Below are 13,300 nucleotides of genomic sequence, written 5' to 3'. Positions count from 1 at the left end.
GGTAGAATGCATTGACTCACACCATAGTGAAATATCAGCCAAAGATACACCATACTGGGTGCTGCTGTGTGAAGCACAGGGGCTCTCTTTGGACTTGTAGCCAAACAAACACAAGGACTCCACAGTCAGCCATCTTGCCATTGCTGTCACACTGCCTCACAGGGAAGCAGAGTCAAAAGGAAGGAAGCATGGGCATGCTGGGAAGGGGGATGTAGCCAAAAGCATGCTGGGAGTTTAAGTCACAGACATTCCCCACCCAACCACATGGACGAGCAAGCTCACACTGAACCATGTTCGCCTCACAGGGAGTGGGAATGGACTGACAAGATGTCTGACACCGGGCTCTGTTGTGGGGAGCAGAAGGCCATGCTGGGAACTGGGCACCAACAAACACCAGGACTGCACAGGCAGCCATCTTGCCATTGCTGTCACACCCCCTCACAGGGAAGCAGAGTCAAGAGGAAGGAAGTATGGACATGCTGGGAAGGGGGGTGTAGCCAAGAGCATGATGGAAGTTGCAGTCACAGACAATCCCCACCCACCCACATGGCCCAGCAAGCTCACACTGAACCATGCTCGTCTCACAGGGAGTGGGAAGGGACTGACAAGATGTCTGACACTGGGCCTGAGAAATGATGTGGCTGACAATCACACATATGCACTGGCCAAACAAAACCCGGTCGCACAGACGGCCATTGCAACCATATGTCTGGGGATGCAGTGTCCAGGGGTGCCCCCTGGCCGGGCTGGGGAGGTGTGTCTTGCAGATGACAAGTGTGGAGAGCCATATATGGTACATTGCACAAAACGCACAGGAACTCACTTATACGTCATTGACAGGGGGCATCTGACAGTGAATGGAATGGATACACCAATATATCCAACACCATGCCATGGTGTCATTCACACTCGGTGCTGTTGTGAGTTGCATTCCACTCCTACATCATGCTGAAACATATGCATCCTTCACACAACACACCACTCACTGACATAGACACTGTAGACACAAGGTCTAACCTGGACTGCATTGGAGGAGACATGCTACTCACAGCAGCCAAACTGCAACACACACACCACCGGCCCTCACTGTCATGAGCATTGAAAAGCCAGAGTGCTACCTTGCCCAATCCATGTCACCATGGAGAACATTGACAAGTCAAATCACATATGCACGTACAAAACTCAGCACCATTAACGGTGGTGACATCATCACTTGTATGAAATGAGATGGGAACTAGGAACACTGTAAAAAAAACACTTCTTCCAAAGAGTTCACAGGCATACCGGACTGTGACCATGTCGTACCAATACACCAAAGTGGCACACAAAGACTAGCAATATCTGCTACCACACATGTCCCAATACTACAACATATCCTCAGTGGTATTACATGTATGTCCTTGTTAAAGCTCACACGTGTACAGGGATGACACACCTGTGTCAGCAACGTGATGGCGCTTGAGTAGTAATGGTCATGTACAGACAAATCTATACATGAGCTGGGCATGCACACACTTTGACATGCACATTGACATGTTTCATTTTGGCTGGGCAATGTGCAACAACAATATCAATCTCTGTCCATTACAACCCTGGACAAAGCAGTGCACAGGCATGCATCCGGACGTACAGTAGAAAATGTCATGTCTGTGAACCATTGATGCCTGTAGAAACCTAACTTACATTTTGTGTCTCTTCCAAACACAGGTGGTGCTGGGGACACAGCCCCAAATGAAGAGGAGTCCCAGTCCCAGACTCTAGTGGACCCTCAGCTCTTTGGTTTGAATCTGTCTCTGTCCTCTTCGGATGACGACGAACAACCTGGCACCTCTGGTCTGAGTCATCATGCAGCACCAGCAGCACCAACATCTGCAGCCCCTGTACCCACGCCTCCAGCACCTGGAAACAGACAGGGCACCCCCACCAACACGGACAGACCAAGGTCACAGAACACCGACAGCTTAGGGACACAGGATCCCCAGGAAGCTACAGAGAACACCACCAGCAACACCACCCAAGGAGTCCCAGTGTCACCTGTGCGTGCCACCGCTGGTCCTGCCTGTGTGGATAGGGGTGTTGGGAGGGGTGGGAGGCAGAGGGCGCGCCTTGCAGCAGGGTCTGGACTGCATGATGACCCCCAACTGGCACGCATCATAGATGCGTACCAGGATAGCACCGGAGGATCTTTCCAGGTAGTGGGGATCCTCAAGGACATTCAACAGGAGCAGGCTGCCCACCATGCCCGCATGGAGGCAAAGTGGAATGCACTTACTGCGGTGCTTCGGGACATACTCCAATGCCTCCGCCAGATCAGCACAAACATGTCCACACCTCCCTGTGTGGTCACAACATCTGTTGCCACACCATCTGCCAGTGCCACAGGGAGGGAGGATGACTCTGGTGGAGAGTCCTCTGCACCGCAGAGGCCTGCACCTGAGGATCCCCCCCCAAGAAGAAGAGGGGTCGTCCGAAGAAGGACATGTGAGACGCAGATGTCCCAGCACATCCCCCAGGGCCTCTAAACCTGTTCTGGACAATGTTCTTTGCACGCAACCCGTTCACCTTGTCGTATCTGACACAACTCGCCTACATGACATGGAGGGTTCATGTTGGTCCAATGTAGCAGATGACTGTGGACTTTACTGTGTACATTTCATCTACCAACACTTCCAACTCTACTGTGAACTTTGGATTCAAAACCCAATGTACAGCACCCACCATCCTGTGCACTATCCTCACACATGTTTGTAAATAAACTCACTAGTACACCATACCTGCCTCTGTTGTGATTCCAACTTGTCATGTGTCATGGAGGTGTTGATCTGCTAAACAACACAGTGCATGCCAAATACTACAACAATGTGATCACCGTTATGTGAGTCATGGTGATGTGACACATGAGAGGGAGACACACCACTATGGCACCACAACACATACTCACCATGTCCATGTAACTCATCGCACACAATGATGTTGACCTGAAACACATTGGTATGCACAGACACAACACCTATCCACAGTCAGTGGTAACAAGTCCACAGGTGAGGTAAGCAAATGTCAGTCAGATGTGAGAAGACAGGTAACGCACCTAACAAAGCATAGCACAGGTTCATTACACATCAGCAACATGTTCATTCCAAAATTGTTGCAAGGTAATTGTACGTTAAGGGGAACACATGGTCACAAAGTGTCTGAGATTTGAAGTCCAGGGGTGTGTGGCACATCACTTGATGGTAATTGACAACTCCCACGCTGGTGTTGGATTCTGGGTGTTGGGGGTCAGTGTTGACCAAACAACAAGCAAAGTACCCTGGGAAGGACAGACACAAGACACAGTCAAAAGCACATCAGAACACGAGAGAAATGCAATACACATGCACAAAACATGTCACAAGAAACCTACACAGAAACAAGTTAGCAGTTCTACACTATTGTGGAGTACAGACCACCTGAATGGACACTTCACTGCACTCATCCAGTAAATTGGCACACAGACACACTCAAACAGCAACAGAGAAGCCACAACACATTTCAGGCTAACTCCATACATTGACATAACAACCCTGTAAACTCACATTCAGGTGAAGAGGTTGTTGATGAGCTGTGTGCGGGTGTCACCCTCATCATCATCATCACTGGCATCGTGTCCCAGGCCTGGATCCTCCACAGGTGGCGGAGGTCGGTCATCGTCATCCTGGATGAGAGGCAACTTCTTCCGCACTGCCATGTTGTGTAGCATGCAACACACAAGGATAATTTTGCACACCTTTGCAGGGTCATATGGGAGGGCCCCTCCGGTCTTGTCGACGCAGCGGAAGCGGCTTTTCAGAAGACCAAATGTCCGCTCAATCACCCTCCTTCTCCGACCATGTGCCTCATTGTAGCGCATCTCGGCATGTGTCACAGGGTTCCTCAGGGGTGTAGGCAACCAGGGCATGTTGGGGTATCCGGAGTCACCTACACACAATCAATTGAACAATTAGCAGAGTTTTGAAGGAGGGCGGAATACAACATTGCCAAACACACACAATGGTAAACAGTCAGTACACACCGACAAGCCAGGCACGCTGGTCTGGCATCTGTGACATCAGCGTTGCAATGCGACTACTCCTCATGATGTAGGCATTGTGTGCATAACCAGGGAAATGTGCACACACATGTGTGATACACATGTCTGCAAGACATACCACCAGAGCATTGATGGAGTGGAAATGTTTCCTGTTCCGATATGCCTGCTCATGTGCCTGTGATGGTATCAGGGCCACATGTGTACCATCAATGGATCCGATGACGTTCGGCATCCTCCCCAGTGTATAAAAGGCATCCTTTATTTCAGGGAGTTGAGCTGGGCTAGGGAACTTGATGTACAAGGTCAAGGAAAGGAAACATCCCCTCCAAGACATCGTGTAGCACACGACTAAACATAGTTTGCGACATACCACCAGCAGTAGCCACAGTGTACTGGAAGGTACCAGTAGCAAAGAAGTACAGGGCTGCCATCACCTTCACCTCTGGGGTCAGTGCTGTAGGGTATGTCCGGCCAGGTAGCAGATGTGGCACCAACTGCTACTCCAACTCCTAAATCAGTGGCCTGGTGAAGCGGTACCGTCGGATGCAGTCGCGTGCCTGCATGGTTTCAAGGTCTGGGAACGGTCTAAGGACAGCTGGTGCCCTGCAGAACAGAGATGCACAAAGGACAATTGTCGGTTCATCCATCCATGTGGCTATGACCAAGCAAAAAATCACATGATACATCATGGCAATACACAATGTACTGAGGTGTGTGCTGTTGGGCATGGACACATATGTCACCTACATGGCCATCACCTCACATCTCAAGTCCACATGTCCACATAAGTCCCATGAAGTGCAATGGCCAATCATTGGGCTGTGTCACACTACCTATGTACTGCTGTGACGTTACAAACACACACCACAGTGACAAGTAAGGCCTGGTGTCATCCAGGCATCACAGATCTTTGCCTTGCAGATACCCAGGGTCCCTGTATTGCCACATCGACACTGGCATGACATGGCATATCATGTACACGCCACAAGGCAACCGTGAGTCCCGCAGGTAGTGGCCACTGTTGTCTCTGCAGGCCCTACATGTACGTCTCTTAGTCACACACACAACATCAAGGTTGATGCACAAACAACATGGATGTGGAGACTGTCTCCCATTGGGCACATTTGATCAGCCACAATTGAGACACAACATGCACATAGACTGTGGGTGTACAACGGAATTGCGGCTACTGGTCTCACTGTGACATACATGCCATCACCCCAGGACTTAGGGTGTATGTGACATGTCCTAAACATATCCAACTGGTAACTGTGTCCATGACTCATGCCCATAACTGTACAGTTGCACATCACAGTGGTAATGTGCACAACACACAAAGGATTCTGCCCCCATGATCACGTGCACAGCCTGGGAGTGGCTGCACAAAAGTGCTTTGTTTGCCATAAGTTGGCAGGGTATGCTCAGACGTTAGTCCCTTGTTCACTTTGCCACTGGATTCAAGCAAGCTTGGCTGAAGACGGCTGAAATGCCAGAAACCGGTCCTAGGAAGCTTGTTTCCAGTCCAGGGAAGACATGGCTTGGCAGTTCAGGCTGAACTGTTCCCATGAGGCACAGGGTCAGACTGATTTACATATGGCCATGTCTGAACTGGGGTGGCAGAGTGGGCTAAAGAACGGTGATGGATTAAACCCATATCAGTTGACTGGGGGTGAGTGCTTGCAATTTTCAACACTCCATCCATCATTTCCTTTGGTTTTGCTTTGCACAAAAGTGCCACACAACAAATCAAATGTTGCCCCCCCAACACACAGGGAATGCAGCCTTACATGCCATGGGACACTGTGTGGCCAATGCTGTAGTGTGGTAGGTGTGCACCTGAGTCCCTGGCAAGTAATTGTGTGTTGAAGCCGTCAAATAGTCACACCAATGAGGTCCGACGTGGGTGACAATGCGTACGCATTGCACGGTTCATGACCGAGCCGCGCGTACGCTTTGCCATTGACTGCAATGAGGACCGACGCTGGTGACAATGCGTACACATTGCCCGGTTCATGACCGAGCCGTGCGTACGCTTTGCCATTGACTGCAATGAGGCCCGACGCGGGTGACTATCATGCATGCACGGCGGGCAGGCATGGTCCGAGACAGGCGTACACCTTGGCCATGGAATCGTATGGAGACGGGTGCATGTGTATTTTCAAAATACGCGTTGTACAGTCAGTTGACTGAGCTGGGCGCACCCATTGGCTCTCGACTGTCATGGCGACGGATGCAGATTCAAAACTTGTACGAGTTGTGCGTTGGAAATTCAGTTGGATGACTGCAACAATGTTGCTATTCCTAGGGTTTTATGAAGGTGAAGATTTGAACGATGCGGAAGACGTGTACGAGTCGTACATTTCCATGGATTGGCTAGATTCATAGAATGCAACCGTGCTGGACCTATCACTGGGGACACATGGCACAGAGTCTGCCTCTGCAGCACAGATAAATGGCTGGCTGGCTCACTTGCCTGCACTACATTCTACTGGACCACATCCCTGCTACCACTTCTGCTGTCTCTGCATCCTCTGGCTACTGTTATGGCGCGTACTCTGGAGAGGGCCCCAGCCTTCACTGAGGAGGCGATCCAGGACCTTCTGGACGGGCTCCTTCCACAGTACAGCAAGCTGTATGGGAAACCAGGGGAGCGGGTGAGTGTGCAGTCCCCTGCCTTCCTAATTGTGCATGTTGTCTGACTAGCAGTACTAGCAGTGGGTACACCAGTGGCAAGCATACTCACTGAGTACTTTCATCCCCCAAAATGTGTAGGTACATGTAATGAACAGGTGTTCTGCAGCTAAAGTGCATTTGTGCAAGCTTAAACTTCGCAGGCATTGTTAACATGTCAGACATGCAGGGGATTTGTCCTTTTCCATGGGTGCACTGCCTGTGTCACTCATTTTCCTTTGTGATGATGACATGTATATCCAACTGTGTGCAGCACAAATACGGGGCATGTGTGTTAATGGACTTTTAACTTTGTCATCCTCACTGGTTGATGCCCACCAGAAGCAGGATATATGGCTGACCATCGCCCGGGCAGTTCGATCATTGGGTTTCTACAAGGGCCAGATCCGCAACTGCCAGAAGAGGTGGCAGGACCTTCGGGGCTGGACCCGGATGATCGCAAGGGTCCAGCTGAAGCTGTCGCCTCCTCGCAGGAGGGGCGGACACCGGACCCTGACCCCCCACATGCTCCGGATACTGGCGGTGGTCTTCCCGGACCTGGATATGCAGCTGAAGGTCAGACAGCAGCAGGGAGGGGGTAAGTCCATGGCTAATCTGTGTACTATGGCTGACATGCTAATTGCAGTCTTTTGACCTAGTCACACTTCCACTTTACGTAGGTCTTGTAGTCCAATACTCATGTCCCTCAATTGTGTGATGCACCCTCCTCATCTGATTCACAGGTGTGGCCCCTACAGTCTGTTGATGTGTCACTAGGGCACTGTGTCCCTGCAGTCAGCTATGCTTCCGCTTCCAGTCAGCATCTGTTACCATGACTCTGTTGTGTGTTTCATGGGTGGGTCAACTGTTTATACAATGCCTGAGACCTCACATGCGATCTGTGTGTGCCCTTGATATGTGTTACAATTGCTGGTCTGACTCGCCACATGTGGCTGAGGTATTTCAAACAAACCCATGCAGCAGGGGACTCCAATTTGTGTGCCTCAGGAGTATGTATATCAAGTGTGTCACACTTGCTTAGCCACCTGACTACTGTCCAGGGCTAAACACTGTTTCACGTAGACCTGGGCAGTCATGCCTACTCAAGGGCATTTAGAAACACTCTGTAATCACACTCCTGTGTATCAACTTACAGGTTGTGCTTAGTGACATGTGCCTTTAGGTGCCTGACTCTCTGTCATTGTGGTGTGGCTTCCTGTTATGTACAACTGGGGTGTTCATGAGTTTGAGGGTCAGCAGGACATCTGAGATGTGAGTTTGAGAGACAAGACCTGTGTGACATATAGGTGTGTGATCACTTGACAGTGTACAATGGTGTATGCAACTGTGCACTTCAGGCAGCTGGGTTACATGCACAGCAGACTGTGATGTGCTAATGTACAGGGAGTTGTGTTCGCAGAGACTCATATGTCTGATTTGTATGATGTGGGGTCTTCTGGGTCAGGGATATTGTTGTTTGCAGGGGATGGTAAAGTGCACTTGTCAGCTGCAGAGTTTGCTTTACTCCTGAGCTATGATTGTGACACAGTGCATACTGTTGTTGTCTGGATGCCCTGCCCCTGTAACAGGAGACAGTGTTGACTGACTTTCCAGGCATGCCAGTGCCATGGCATTTAACTTGCTATGAGTGATCCTGCATTGTGGTCAAGTGTGCTCCATGCACCCCATGGTGGCATTGGCTATCAGGACATGTGAACATCATAGTGTGTGTTGCTGGCATGCATCACAAGCATGTGAAATGAGTCTCTGCCCATCCCTTCATCCTGACACCTGTACTGAGTCAGTGGCAAGAGATGTGCTGTGTGTATAGTGACATACTCTTACATGTTCACTTGCATGTCCAACAAATGTGTGGGTGGTGCATGTCAGCACATTGGGATATTAGCATCCAACATGCAACAGACATATGGGTGCAAGTCCAGGAGGGATATGAGTGCCATGGTTGATGGTGAGACTGACAATTGGCTTATTCTAAACAGTGTGAGCACTTTGAGCAGTGTTCAGCTGATGATGCCAGGGCTTGCCCTGTGATGTGATGTACTCACTGTAGTGTGTGCAGTCAGTGCAGGTGACTGATGTTGTTCTCTTTTTTCCTAATTCTATCCAGATACATCCACGGCCACAGGAGGGGACAGCTCCATGGACCAGGAGGAGCCACAGAGCCTGACTGGGACAGAAGGCAAGGAGTCGGAGGGACCCAGTGGCACAGAGGGCGAGTGGAGCCACACCGAGGAGTCCTCAGCAACATCCACCCCAGCTGAGGGCCACAGCAGCTCGGAGGATGAATCCCTTGTGGAGGTGGGTGTCAGCAGCCACCAAACCCCAGCTAGTGAGGCTGTCCCCACCACCGCCCCCATCACCACCATCACCACCCTCCCATCGGCTCCCATCCCAGAGGTCCGTGGAAGTTCCCGTGTTCAGGAGCATGTCTCATTTGTGCCAGGCACTGCACCCCCTGCCCCTGTGTCCCCTGCTGCACTGAGTAAGGAGTCTGTGGACTTGCTTAGACAGATCCATATAGGGCAGATATATGTTGAGTGTCCTCCATGCACACACCAGTCTGTTGACACAACTGGTGTCGTTCATGGAGGGCATTTCATCAGGCATGTCTGCCCTACAGAGGACCAATCAGTCCGTGGCCTCCTCCCTGATGGCAGCAGTGTCCCTCCTCCAACAGTCCCGCACCACTCCTACCCCTGCACCACCCATGATTCCTAGCACCCTACCTGTCCCAAGCACACACACACCTGAACATTCTCACAAACCCACAGACACGGGCAGCACACAAACACCCAAACCAAGGTCTAGACGTGCACACAAGCAAGCGCAGGGGACTGATACCACACTCACAGGGGATGATTTGCATACACACACAGTCATCCACAACCACTCCGCAGTCCTCCGATACCTCTCCCTCCCAGCCCCCTTCCCTTGCCTCATCTGCAACCCCATCTCCACAGAAGCTCTTCCTCTGTGACCATGGCCTCTTCCCCAACGACCCAGCAGATCCAGCTTACAAGGGGAAGAGGAAGTGCCCACACACAGAGGGGAGTGCCCTTCACACCCAGACACCCTCCCCAGGCACAGTCAGACTGAGACCCCACCCGCAAGTCCCCCCGGAGCCGGAAGAGCAAGACCCCACCTCCGCCACACAGCTCCACGGTGAAGTCTCCGTCCTCCATCCCCCAGGTCCATGACCACCCCGTCTGACTTGGGCACGGCAGTGGGGACCCAATCCACTCCATATGACCTGCCCACTGCAGTTGTGCCGGCACCCACCCCATCTGACTTGTGCCCCACAGTTGCGACTGCATCCACCACTTCAGTCAGCTCCACTGCAGTTGCCAGTGACTCTCCTGCATCCACCACCCCTTCAGTGCCTCCTTCTGCTGCGCCCTGATCCTGTCCCTGTGGTGCATGGCCTTCCTTCATGTATGCCCCTCCGAGGGGATGTCCCCTGTCCTTACCAGTGCAGGCAAGCAACGTGTGACAGTTGTCTTTTAAGTTAACTTCTTGTCATTTGGATATGGACTGGCCATTGGCCTTTGTTTTGAATGGACTTTATATTTTTCATCTGCTGAACAAAGCTTTTTTCTTTATCCTTGTGATTTTGATTTAGTTGTACATTATGTTGCTGATGTTTAGCATGACCTTACAGTTGTAATGCTGGATTTCAAATGTTGAATACAGAGGTGTTGATGTGAGGTACTCCATGTGGTCCTTGAAATATGTGTCCTATTCTGGGTGTGTCATGATTAACAATTTGTGCACACTCTGTAAACATTTAATTTGCATGGTCACATCTGTGGCTTGCACACATGCACATATGATGTGCTTCCCATTGTCCAATTTGTCTATTTCCCTGACTGTGGGCGCATCTCCACTGGACATGTAAGTGTGGGCATCATTAGTGTAGGAGTAACGGGGTCCTCTGTGCAACTTGCTGGACATATTTATTGAGTATGTGCAGATGACTTAAGGGACACTGCCATACCCAGGCTGTTGTGACCAGAGCCATCATTGTGTGGTAACTGATGGCTGACTGACCAAGTGTTCTGCTGACATGACTGAGACCTGCTGGGGCTATGTTTGGCACAGCTGAGCTTCCACAGGAGTTGAGTCCCCTCAAGTAAGTGTGTTGTTCCGTGACATTGCCTGGGCCCATGTTGTGTGTTATGCGGCCAAGTGTGTGTGTCCACATCCCATTTCATACACAGGCAGTGTTCCCCTGATATGTTCCTGTTGTTGATGCTTGCTGAGTGGTACTGTGTTCATCCCACAACTTTGCCATGGTCTACCAGATGTGTGGGTGCATGACACACTACTTTTAATTGGTGTTTCATCATTGGGATTTGTCTGTTCTGAGTGGTGATGATGTTGTCATACGCAGATGGGACACAGTCAGGGGTCCCCAAGGCACTTGTTTGTTCCCAATATCATGTTGTTGTCCCTGGGTGGTACCTTTCAGTCATTGAGACATGTGTATGCGTGTGTGACTGCTCCCACTTGTCCAGTTCAGGGCTGCAATGTTTGCAGGTGTCAGCATGTGTGCCTTGTGGTTCTCCTTGGCTTCTGCATTGTCCTGGGACTGTGGCAGGTATTCTGCAGGTTACAGGAGCTTTGATGCCATGGCCATGTACCGCATACTGTGCAGTATGTCTGTCATTCACCAGGGCTGTAAACTGTCCTTGGGTGATGAGTCTGTGCACCTTAGTTCCTCCCAACATTAATGTGTTTGTCATGGGTGCATTTGCAATGTCACTTGTCCATGTGGGCTTCACAGATGCACATTGTTGCAGTTCAGGGTGTGTGGTGTTGAGGGTGGACTGATGTAAATGTTTGCATGGATGGGCCCCTAGCTCCCGTTTGTCCATGGATGACGGGCCATGCTGAGTGATTTGTGTTTGTGTAGGTGCGATGTACGTTTGTGGCACAGGACTCATGTCTGGGTTTCACAGTTTGTACAACATCTACCTTTGTCAGCACAGTGGACGTGTCATGCATGCTTGTGTCACCACAATGTCTGGTCCCTGGGGGTAGTGCTGTTGTGTGTCAGTCTCTTCCTGTGTTAGTTGGTATTCATTCCAGCTTGTGTCACATGTGTCTGTTGTGCTCCCTCTCATCTCACAATGCCTTATTGCCCACTAAGGGGGCACCATTGATGGTTTACTTTTGTATGGCACTGTGTCCACATCTGTCTCACTGTGGTTCAGCCCCCCACATGTGTTGTGTAGTTGCCTGTGGATAATGAGACACACACACACACATGTTGTGTCAGATGTGCAGTGTGAGGTTGCGTGTTTGTGTTTGTGCATCTGCACCAGTGCATTGGTATTGCTGTTGTGGGCCATTGTCTGGATGTTGTTTTTGTTATTTACCATGCTGTTCCTGTGAGTCATATCACATCATTCTGCACATTCATTCTGGTTGTTAGGTGCCATTGTCGGCATGGAATGGGAGTTTGTGACCTGATGGTCACTTTTTCTTTTGTGTCATTGTACACTGTATGCATTGTCAGCCCCCATGGGTGATGCTTGCCTGCACATGGCCGAGAGTATGTTAGGTTTTCACAGCACTGTTAGCCTCACCAAATCTCTGTGGGTATGGGACACAACCACTACTTTGGCCCAAAAGTGTTTCATGTGTTGGGACCAGAAAGCATACATGCTGTTTGGCATTTGCAGCTTTGACCATGATGACACTTACCTTTTGGTCACTGTGATGAGGGGGGTTTTGGACCCCATCGCCACAATGCTCAACATCTGCTGCAGTTTTGGAGCACACACTTAACTTTTGTTCTACACAGTGAGGGGGTGTTATTTTTACATTGACACAGTGCTAATGATGCTTGCCTTGTGTAGGCCACACTCGGTTTTTGGTCACACATGTGATGGTAGTTACATTGTATGTTCAAAGTCATAATCACTGTTGTGGGCATTTGTCACAGACTACACACTGTTGTCATGATGTTAGGGGGGGTGTATTTTGCTGACATACCTAATGTTGGTGTATGATGGATGTGTGGCGCATCACCCATCCTATGAGTGGGGGTGGCATTAGTGATGGGCAACATAGGCCCTATGGGTGGGGGTGGCAGTAGTGATGGGCAACAGGTCCCTTATGGGTGGGGGTAGCAGTAGTGATGGGCAACATAATCCCTATGGGTGGGGATGGCAGTAGTGATTGGCAACATAAGCCCTATGGGTGGGGGTGGCAGTAGTGCTGGGCAACAGGTCCGCTATGGGTGGGGGTGGCAGTAGTGATGGGCAACATAGGCCCAATGGGTGGGGGTGGCAGTAGTGATGGGCAACAGGTCCCCTATGGGTGAGGGTGGCAGTAGTGATGGGCAACATAGGCCCTATGGGTGGGGGCGGCAGGATTGCTTGGCAACAGGTCACCTATGGGTGGGGGTAGCAGTAGTGATGGGCAACATAAGCCCTATGGGTGGGGGTGGCAGTAGTGCTGGGCAACATAAGCCCTATGGGCGGGGGTGGCAGTAGTGATGGGCAACATAAGTCCTATGGGTGGGGGTGGCAGTAG

The sequence above is a fragment of the Triturus cristatus genome, chromosome 5_2 (assembly GCF_964204655.1).
Source record: "Triturus cristatus chromosome 5_2, aTriCri1.1, whole genome shotgun sequence".
Classification (NCBI taxonomy): Eukaryota; Metazoa; Chordata; class Amphibia; order Caudata; family Salamandridae; genus Triturus; species Triturus cristatus.
This window is presented reverse-complemented; position numbering follows the sequence as displayed.